General features: G+C 35.6%; 1 long non-coding RNA gene across 1 annotated transcript; it reads right to left on the reverse strand.

Annotated features, from left to right (window-relative positions):
• Positions 1 to 1,797: 1,797 nt before the first annotated feature.
• LOC145657596 (uncharacterized) lies at positions 1,798 to 3,599 on the reverse strand. The gene is made up of 3 exons (XR_014123486.1): positions 3,532 to 3,599; positions 2,181 to 2,231; positions 1,798 to 1,959 (listed from the first exon to the last, which is right to left on the reverse strand). It is a non-coding gene; the product is annotated as an uncharacterized LOC145657596 (long non-coding RNA).
• Between the last annotated feature and the right edge of the window lie 7,822 nt (positions 3,600 to 11,421).

The following is an 11,421-nucleotide window of genomic DNA, read 5'->3' on the forward strand; positions in this document are numbered from 1 at the left end:
GCAAAGAAACAGTGTTTAAGATGATTGGAAATGTTGTTCCTTACAGTTCAGAACTAAAAGAACAGAGTTGCAAATAGTTTCCAACAGCTTGTTATCTGTTTTCTTGCACTGAACAAGTGTTTAAGGAGATTGAAATGATTGTAAATGCTGTTCCTTACAGATCAGAACTAAAAGAACAAAGTTGCAAATAGTTTCCAACAGCTTGTTATTTGATTTCTTGCAAAGAAACAGTGTTTAAGATGATTGGAAATGTTGTTCCTTACAGTTCAGAACTAAAAGAACAGAGTTGCAAATAGTTTCCAACAGCTTGTTATCTGTTTTCTTGCAAAGAAACAGTATTTAAGTTGATTATAATGATTGGAAATCTTGTTTAATACAGTTCAGAACTAAAATAATATAGATGCAAATAGCCCCCAACAGCTTCTTATCTGTTTTCTTGCAATGAAACATTGTTTAGGATGATTGGAAATGTTCGTTAATACAGTTCAGAACTAAAAGAACAGATTTGCAAATAGTTTCCAACAGCTTGATATCTGTTTTGTTGCACTGAACAAGTGTTTAAGGAGATTGAAATGATTGGAAATGCTGTTCCTTACAGTTCAGAACTAAAAGAACAGAGTTGCAAATAGTTTCCAACAGCTTGTTATCTGCTTTCTTGAACCGAAACAGTGTTTAAAATTATTGGAATTGTTGTGTAATACAGTGCAGAACTAAAAGAATAGAGTTGAAAATAGCTTCTAACAGCTTGTTATCTGTTTTCTTGCAAAGAAACAGTGTTTAAGATGATTAGAATGATTGGAAATCTTGTTTAATACAGTTCAGAACTAAAATAATATAGATGCATATAGCCCCCAACAGCTTCTTATCTGTTTTCTTGCAATGAAACATTGTTTAAGATGATTGGAAATGTTGGTTAATACAGTTCAGAACTAAAAGAAAGGAGTTGCAAATAGTTTCCAACAGCTTGTTATTTGTTTTCTTGCACCGAAGCAGTGTTTAAGGTGATTGCAATGATTGGAAATGTTGGTTAATACAGTTCAGAACTAAAAGAACATAGTTGCAAATAGCTTCCAACAGCTTGTTATCTGTTTTCTTGCAATGAAACAGTGTTTAAGATGATTGGAAATCTTGTTTAATACAGTTCAGAACTAAAGAACAGAGTTGCAAATAGTTTCCAACAGCTTGTTGTCTGTTTTCTTGCAATGAAACAGTGTTTAAGATGATTATAATGATTGGAAATGTTGTTTAATACAGTTCAGAACCAAAAGAACATAGTTGCAAATAGCTTCCAACAGCTTGTTATCTGTTTTCTTGCACTGAACCAGTGTTTACGGAGATTGAAATGATTGGAAATCCTGTTCCTTACAGTTCAGAACAGAGTTGCAAATGCTTGCAAGTGCACATTTCAAACATCCATGAGCATATCGTTTTCATTTGAAATATGCCTAGAAATGTTATTTTCTTACTGAAAACAAACTCTTGCACTGAAACTGTTTAAGCTGATTGCAATGATTGGAAATGCTCTTCAGTACAGTTCATAAGTAAAAGAACAGAGTTGCAAATACTTCCAAGTGCACATTGTAAACATCCAATAATTACATCCAGTAATTATGATGGAGGAGGCACTCTTAAATGATCCTCCCAGTCAAACAGACTCAACTCCTGATCCCCGTCATTAGAGCCATCTTAGGAAAAAAAAAATTGATTCAATTATTCTAGTATAAATATGATTAATAATCATGCTTTTAAAATTATACTTACGTGGTGATGGTGGCCTACAGGTTAGTGGTTGAACAGCTTGAACAGGCCTAGAGTTATTTAGACGTATGTTATAAGCCACAGTGGCCTCTGCATACATTTCTAAACACGTCGCCTGTTGTATGAGGTCCCCTGAAAAAATTGTGAGCTCAGGGTTTGATGAATAATGGATGACAGTAGAAGGATTCACCCCATCTGCCTCTGTGTGACAAGTAATACACTGCATAAACTATTAGACAAAATATGGCATTTTAACATATGTTAGACTCCCTCTAGAATGTAATACCTTGTATCAACTTATTCAGTATATAAACTGTTTCATTTTGTGTCCTTATATCTGCTGATAAAAAATAAAAAAAATTAAAATGATAAATAAAATCCATAAAATTAAAATGTATAAAAGTTCACAAATTAGAAATTACCTTGGTCGGCAATTCTCTCCACAGATTCAAGGAACTCGTGATCGTCTGAACCTACGGAAATACATAGAACAGAATTATAGACCGTGAGCATAAAAGATCGTCATGATGGTATCCTCTTTACCAGAACAAATAGATGTTACATCATTTAATGCTTTATTTAAGTAAATAGAATTACCTACTTCGAAGTTAAAGTTTTTCTATATAGCTAGCCATTAGAATAAGAATAGCGGTCAATCAAAAGAGTTTCAGTCGATCAAAATGTTTCACATATTGTAAAACACAATGGCCTTATTACATATTGATCAAAAATCATCAGAATAAAGACAACATCCTTTCCCAGCTAGCTCGCAAAAAGAACAGATACGATAGCTTGTATATAATACGTAATGATTGTTAAAATGTATGTTTTATCTAGACCTGAAATTAATTACGACGCTAAGCCCCACCAAGTTAAATCAGCTGTTTGCAATGTGCACTTGCAAGCATTTGCAACTCTATTCTTTTAGTTCTGAACTGTATTGAACAGTATTTCCAATCATTCCAATCATCTTAAACACCGTTTCAGTGCAAGACATTGTTTTCAGAAAAATGAAAAGAAAGATAAGGCATATTTCTAGGCATATTTCAAATCCCAACAGTGTGTTGGAAAGTTTTCCGGCATGGTAGGGGGGAGGAGGTGTGACTTCTTAGAGAATCAACCAGTGGGAGGGGGAGGGGGAGTGGGAGGGGTGAGGGGCAATATATCAATTTTTGTCAGAAAGTTTTTCCTGCATGGTAGGGGGGAGGACTTGTGAGGAGGTGTGACTTCTTAGAGAAGCCGCCAATGGGAGGGAGTGGGATGGGTGAATGATTGGATGAGTGAGAGAGAGAGAGAGACACACAACCGAGACCCATACACGTTTGAGTATCAGTACATGACTGACATCAGAGCAGAGCGGACATTAAAGACTGGGTGATACGTGTTAATTTAAGACTAGTAACTTTTATTTAATTTATTCACTTGAGTATTTCTCAATTAAAGAATTTTTTTTTAAAGTCAATAAAACTATTTTGAGGATCCCTCATTGTGTTTTATTTTCATATAATATTGTCACATCATAAATCATATAATAATAATAATAATAATAATAATAATAATAATGATAATAATAATAATAATATGTGGGGGAGGGGAGGGGTCAGGGTTGTGGGGGATGGGGTGGGGGTTGGGGATGATTGACAGCTGTCAAATTAATCAATCAAATCAAGCAATAAATAATTTTGAAGGTTTGTAAATACCATCTCTCTCTCTGGGGGACCATGGACATTGAGAGTTATGGTTAACTGTGATGTTATGATGCTGTCACTCCACCTCTCTTTTGTCATTCAAGTTTGTTGACTAAGAATGGCAAAGCGCTGATGTTCCAGGGTGCCCTCATGCCTGCGTTTCCTTCTGGCTCTTTCCTTTTATCTGTGCTGCCATAACTTGGCTCTGTCGACTGGAAATAAAAGCAGAAAGGGACTGAATGGAAAAGTTCTAATAAACTTTATTTCAGGTTCTGATACAGTGAAAGATGAAATCAAAACAAAACTTCTGAGATGAAGAAAAAGCCAAGATCACTGCTGGGAAAAGAAGAAATATGATAAATTATATTAAAAAAAAAAACAAAAAAAAAAAACAGTCCAGAAATGTTAAGCTATGCAGAATATTTGAAGTTGTATCTGGCAATAGATAGAGGCTGTCAAGACTGCGTTCCTGAAGGTATGACACAGAAAAATCAGCGTATGTAGTACGTGAAGGTATGACAATCAAATGATCAGTGTATATAAGCAAACTCAGGTCCGTAAAAGAAAAATCTGTGAAATTTATGAAACTAAAATTATTTTATCACTACTTTAACAAATACATTGTTCTATCAGAAAGTATTTGTTGGCCCAAGCAAACTAAAATATTGGTCATATTTGGTCATATTGGTCACATATAAACACAATGTGTGTTGACTACTCACGTGAGCTCTGACAGCTTTTGAAATGATTTTATCCTTATACAGTAAAAAAAACAATTGAGTCACAGAAAGTCCAAAAATCTCTAGTAAATTAGTCTGTTCAGAACTTCCCAGACTACTTTACTAATTCATTATTTCTCTCCTAATCATTGATCACTGTAAACTAAATGCAAATTCAGAACAGTGATACAGTTTAAATGTGACCTTACGCATAAATTATGGATACTGTTTACCATTCTCAGGCTTTATTTAGATAGATAGATAGATAGATAGATAGATAGATAGATACATACATACATACATACATACATACATACATACATACATACATACATCTATCCATCCATCCATCCGTCCAGTCGTAGTGGGTTAGTTGCTACTACTTAAGACAAGACTAACGTATTGGTGGTGCAACTGAAAGTAAAAATATAAAGTATCCTTTAATAAAAGTAACTAGTGTTAACCAAGGACTTAGTAACGACTTTACACAGATTTATGTACCATGGACAACTGGTACCACCCAATCCAGGAACATAGAATTGTAAACATCACAAACATGGGTATATGACAAGAAGCTTACAAACAAACAAACAAAATATAGAATTATACATATATAAAGTTATAGAAAGCACAACTACATACATGCAGTCAAGTGGTAAAATGTATTTTCATTTAATTAATTTGTTTTTAACCATATAAACTTTTAGTTTGACATTGTTGCTAATAAGCTGATATTGGTGTGAGTTCACTCATGTGCCTTATATTTGCTTTTGTGGAAAATGTGTGTCCAGTTGGTGTTAGAGTGCAATGGATACTAATTCAGTAATTGTCTGCTTTAAAAATACTTAATCATGGGAAATAACATTTAATAATTAGCTATTGGTACCTGTATGCTTTCATTTATGTATTTTGGAACTGGATGGTATTTTATTTGAGTAGATGCCCAAGGATTGGGTGTACCTAGGCTGTGCCTCATTCTCATGGATTCTACAGTAATTAGCAGAGTATGTTCAAACACTGGCCATTCTTGTGGGTATCCTGTAGGTATTTCCTGCAGACATGCAACAAACCTAAAACTGTGTTTAACATTTTTTTTTTAATTTTACTTTTTTGTACATGGGTCTCATGTTTCCCAATTACTGTACATTTTAGATAGTAAGTGAAGAATATCTACCCATTAACTGCTAAGTTCCATCGGGTATAGGGATGTAAGTTTAACTGCTGCACTCTTGTAACATTGAATATGTGCACTGCGTTATTTTTAACTTTTATAAGTCATTGCATATGTGTTCTGATTGTCTTTCTAGAACTACTACCATATTTCCTTCTGATTGTTTGTTTTATTTTATGTATATTTGTATCGCTTGGTCTATTCCATTCCATTTAACTTTTATTTTCAAGTTAATTGAATAAAATACTTTCCTCCTATCGACTGCTGTCCTTCTATTAGAGGTAGCATTCAGAAGAAACCTAAACAAAACTATTTTTGTGTCCTGTTTGGCTCAGATAAAACAAATTACAGGTAAATAAAAAATATAATATACATTCTTCCAAGGTATTTGAATAGGCAGCAAGCATTGCGTGTGTGTCAGAGTGCTAACAGAGCGATACAGTTTTACTCTTCAATAGGTATAGGAAATGTTTTACTATTTACTGAGTTTTATTTGGAATATTTACAGTATTTCAAGTTGCATTTTGGTATGTGATGGAAAACTTGCTGATGTTAAGTTACTGATATTTGTGCTTCATATTTAAGATACACAGCTTAATATATACCCAAAAGAAAGGATAAGTTTAAGAGGTAAGTTTGTTAGTTCATTAGATTTTCTGAACAGTGCATGGGAGTGTGCCTTCTTGCCCAATTTTGCTTGCTCATGAATTGTACAATTAGCATGCAACAGGACTAAATGTAGTCTGTTTCATGTAAGTCTGTTTCATTGCCTAGCTAACTTTAATTAATTGTCCCCGCTCAGTCAGTGATGTAGAGGGAAGACTTGTTTTAACTCTTCCTTAAGATTCTTCTGCAATGAAGATCACTTAATCATCACATATGAGGGAAGACCATGTAGGCAGTATGCAGTATATAAGAGCTTCAAAATGATCTGAGTGTATAACAAAAGCTATGTGACCTAGTTCTTAGGCACTGCCCCCCAAAAGAATTCTTATCTGCTCAGTATAACCAGTTGTCCTTGAAGATGAGAGCAACATTGTCTGAAAATGCTGATTCCTGGCAACATGTAATACACATTCTACAACTGCAGAAAATTACAACTATGACTGAAAAGTGTACTGATGATCAGATATGAAAATGTCAAGCAAGTAAAACTATGCAAATTTCTCATCACAAAATTGCATTTAAACCATATAAATGTGGTACAATAAATGCCTGTTTGAACATGGTTGAATTTAAATAGTTGAATGCGTGACTAAATGACTACATGAAGAGGCACAGAAAAATGACTAAAGAATGTAAAGAATGTTTCTAGCATGTCAACATGACTAAACACCGTATTTCAAGTGAATGAACAGCAGAGTCACTTCCTTGTGGGGTCATCCACAATATCAACATTCCTTCCTTGAGCTGAAAGCAAGAGACTTTGCAATCATTTTGATTTCATGTAAACACACCAAACTAAAAAAAAAGTCTGTATGACTATGCTTGCTACTAATGGCACTCTGACATGTTTAAAGGACTTGGTACATTTTAGTTCATCCAAAATGCTCTTTTTTTTACTCCTAGTTATGACAGAGAGTGTGATTCCAGGTGAGCTATTGGTGTGCTCCAAGGGCCCTCTGGCCCAGCTCAGTCTTCCTGTGTACATTTTCAAGGTTGTGACTTAAAAAGACTAAACATTTTGAAAGTGTGTATTTTCACACAGCCTTTAAGAGTTATCTTAAAGCACAACCTAAATGCCTGCTTCTCATTGTCTTACAGAAGCTAAGAAGAGAGTGTGTATACAGATTATCACAGGATTATTAGACAGTCAGAGTGATGCTGAAGTGCATCAATCACTGCACTGATCTATATCCCTTTATGGGGGAACTTTTAGGCTGACTACGCTAAAAAGTAATTCTTAGTTCTGACTAACATCTACATTGTGAGTTGAAGCAGGATTTTAAAAAATCACACACAGACCTCTATGACATGATGACTGCTTTGGGACACAAACTCTCTCTCTCTCTCTCACACACACACACACACACACACACACACACACACACACACACACTCATAAATCAAACAGATTAACCTACAGATTTTTGGCTGCAATTATTAAGTGTAATAACTTTAATCTACATGCAAATTGCAAATGGTTTGCACAACAAACACAAATGTTTGTTGTGCAAACCATTTGTAATCCCACTGCAAAAAAAGAGAAATACTGTGATCCAAACAGAGAATGCTGCATAAATTCAGGAGGCCCAGACTGTGTAGATTCACTTTCAAGCAACCACTACCTAGATGTAATTATACTATGTGGTGTGCACACATGCTTTCACACCAAAATTCACATTATGGTTTATAAATTAGTCCTGATGTCTTTATCAACCTAGAGGTGAAGTGACAGGCAGCCTTGAGACTCCTAATGCTTTTCTACAATAAAGTAGTTACAACAAAGTCAATGATGTTAGCATCAACCTAAAGGTTATGTGGACCTCTCATATGATTATAGGCACTGTAATGTCTACAGCTATACATAATAGAAATTATTTGCTTTCCAGCTGCACCTGCTGTAGTAGCAGAATCAGTTAATAACACTAATCAATGTATTGATTATCAAACTTTGCTCAGAGACATCGTCTGTTCTTTAGTAACCTGCTCCTCATCATACATATGAAATTGGCAGATAGTGCTTAGAGAAGAGTGGAGCCACACATCCACTAGAGAGAGCTCTAGTGACTGAGAATTGCCTCCTCCCCCACATTACCTTCTGTTAGTCACCTTCACACAGCACATCAGTCTGCTTTTATTACATGACTACATTCAGCATGAGTCTATGCTACACAACTTCATACAGCACATATAGCGCATTCTGGTTCACGGTGGGAGGGGGGACTGTGAATTGAAATATACTAATTAATAGAATAGGCTGAGTCAGGCTGGAGTCTTTCTTAAGTCATTTAAGTAACTAGGGGCTGCTTGGGCACAGCTTTAGGGGGACGTGTTCTCCAGCTTTAAACAGTGTCTAAAGCAGTGTGGCAGTTAAATGCACAAGCTGATGCTTAAGTGTGCACACACACATTGAACATGCAGTGTCTCACACAACAGGATTTCTCCCCATACTAATCATCACTTACAGCATTATATGTCCTTCCACTAGTCCCTCAGCTGTAGACCAGCTCATCTGCACACACTTTCCATCAGAATTTAGTGGCATATTATTTTAAAGCATAATTTATCATGTATGTATTACTTTGATTTGAGTGGGATAAACTGCTGTTGCATGTGTTGAATTTATTGCTGCCGAGGACAGGATTGGTAGTGTAGTGTGATCTTCCTAACACTCATCTTACATTTTAAATAGAATTGTGTGTCACACTGGCACATTTTAAACCAAATACAACTAATAGCTCTCACCTGTCGCTTAACTATTTTTAAAATTATTATTATTTTTTTTTTTTTTTTTTTTTTTTTTTTTTTTACCATATGAGAATATTCAGTGTTTATAGATGTGTGCAGTTATTGGTTAGTTGATGTCACAGCTTTCCTGGGTGTGCAGTACAGTGTAGTGGGTGCTCTCACACTTTGTTTCAGGACTAAAATAACAGAATGACCTTTAACTAAACCTTTAACTAACCTTTTAACTAAACCTTTAACTAATCCGGGAGTAGCCTGTGTCTACGGTCAAACACAGGACACTGCCAAAGAAGTTAGTGTTTCTGTCATCACAAAATCAACTAAATACAACACATAGTTACACACACTAGTAAAACAGGGGAGTGGCAGTGAGAGAAAGAGAGAGAGATTGTTTTTCTTTAGGTGTTTTAGTCATTTCAATGAAAAGGCTTATTCAACGAATAAGTTTTTCACTGACTTTCAGTGGTATATGGAACTGACAAATCAGTGTTGTCTTCTTTAAATGCAAATCCCACATGAACCAAACAGGGTGATAGAACAGGCTAATTCCAGAATCCTAAACTATTTTGTAAGTCTTGAGTCATTAGATAATATTTATGGACTCGAAATGTACATACACCAGCCCAAGAAATGTACCTACCACTCCAGGCTGTGAAGTGGATGTGGCCACTTTTCCTACACTTCCCAATGAACCAAACTGTCTATGGGCAATGTTTATTGATTTTCATATTTAATAGGATCCTGAACAACTTTTAAGTTGGTAGTTTTATCTTCACCTTTCCATCCGGATAGTATCTCAAATCTTAATCAATATCACAAAGGCTTTGCTGAGCATTTGACCCTGAAGAGGCAGTTCCAGCTTTACTGGAATCACAACCCCATAGCTAACTTGCACCTTCTAGCTAACAGCTTCTCCACCACTAAAGTGGAAACTACAAAATATCTAGTTATCTAGATATCTAGTCAATCTGTTAAAATCAGTTTTATTTAAGAACTGACACATGACTTGACTTCTTATCTCATGGTTCACCTCTCCTGGTCACAGTGAGTTTTTACTGTTGCTGTTGTTGTTCATTTATGTTTGTAACATGTTGATTCCATGTGAATCATTGAGATCAGAGTTAATCGAATTGTTCATGAGCTCAACAAAAAGGCAAAACATCTTGTTTCATTCCAGGACCAAATCACAGGGTTGCTAATGGATATGTAAAACAGCATGTGGATATGTTTTGCCCTTACCAAAGTTACATACATTCTACATAGACATAAGAGAACTTACAATACAGAATAAATACTAAATAAATGCATTCTATGGTATACATTTAAAGCAATAGTTTCATACAGACATAAACACACAATTCAATTTCAAAACAAAAGCATGTTAGAAGATGGGTCTACTAATGTCTCTTTTCTCATGTCCAATTTGATGTTGTTTGTGTGCTTAAGAGATTCTGAGCTTTGAAAAAAATGTAATGGGGTTTTTTTTGCATTTATTTCCACATTGGTGAAAATTTACAGAGTGTATGAAGTTATACACTCTCATTCTCACACATTTAGCAAAAATCAACTACAGCTCACCAGTCTTTTATCAGAACATCATAATCTTAATTTACAGAGTAACATTTACCATCAGCTACAGAAAACAAACAGAAAACCATCAGACTAGCCCCATTTGAGGTTGCTCTTGAGTAAAACACAAGTCCACCACACACACACACACACACACACACACACACACACACACACACACACACAGAATATCTTATCTCTGTATTTGTCCCCTTCTCTCTCTCCGCACACTTTCTTGTCTACATGTGTGTGTGTGAGTGTGTGTGTGGTTGTGTATGTGAGAGAGAGCGAGAGAAACAGACACCAAAATAAAATCTCTATAATTCAACCTTCAGAAAGTTTACTGAAATCAGTAACACATGCTTACACAATATCTAAGATGGGACTGTGGAACACAAACACACAGTTTACTCTGTGTGTGTGTGAAGGTGTGAGCATGTGAAGGAGTAGAGCCTTAGCAGAAAATTCTATGTCCAAGATTCGTTCCGTTTATCTTCAGGATGCCTCATGGCTCTGGTGAGACTTGTGTGGGTTTTTACATGAGAGAAATGTGCTGCCGGTGCACCTTTAGCAAATAGCTGTTTGTGTATCTCTGGTCAAAGTTCACCAGGGCTCTCAAGCATTTTCCTGCTCTAAGGGTGGGAATGTACTTCAAAATAAGGCCTTACCTTCCAGAGAATTAAACATATATCAACAGTGAGAACAAGCACCGTTTTCAGCTCCAGTACACATAGCTTCTGAGCCTATCTGCCACAGAATTGGGCACTTTCTTGGGCAGCCCAGATATCATCTGATTATAGGGTTGTGTGGCATATAGCAGAGCTTTGGACAGGGAATTATGTATCCACATACATGTAGGGTGTGGCAATGTGGGATGGGGCGATTAAGCTGATCTGAACACGTCCTGTTTGGATAACAATCTTAATCACTTTCTGTGTTTGAACAGAATAGAATGATAGCTAATCAGGAAATTTGGTGTTGCATGTTTGTTGTATCCAGCAGTTAAAAAAATTAAAAACACATGTAGATCCAATTACTCTCTCCCATTTTCTTTCTCTCTCCCTCTTTCTTTGAAACAGGTGATGAAATTTAACTGTATCAATTCTCC

This window comes from Electrophorus electricus, chromosome 4 (assembly GCF_041902795.1).
Source record: "Electrophorus electricus isolate QZ-2024a chromosome 4, ASM4190279v1, whole genome shotgun sequence".
Classification (NCBI taxonomy): domain Eukaryota; kingdom Metazoa; phylum Chordata; class Actinopteri; order Gymnotiformes; family Gymnotidae; genus Electrophorus; species Electrophorus electricus.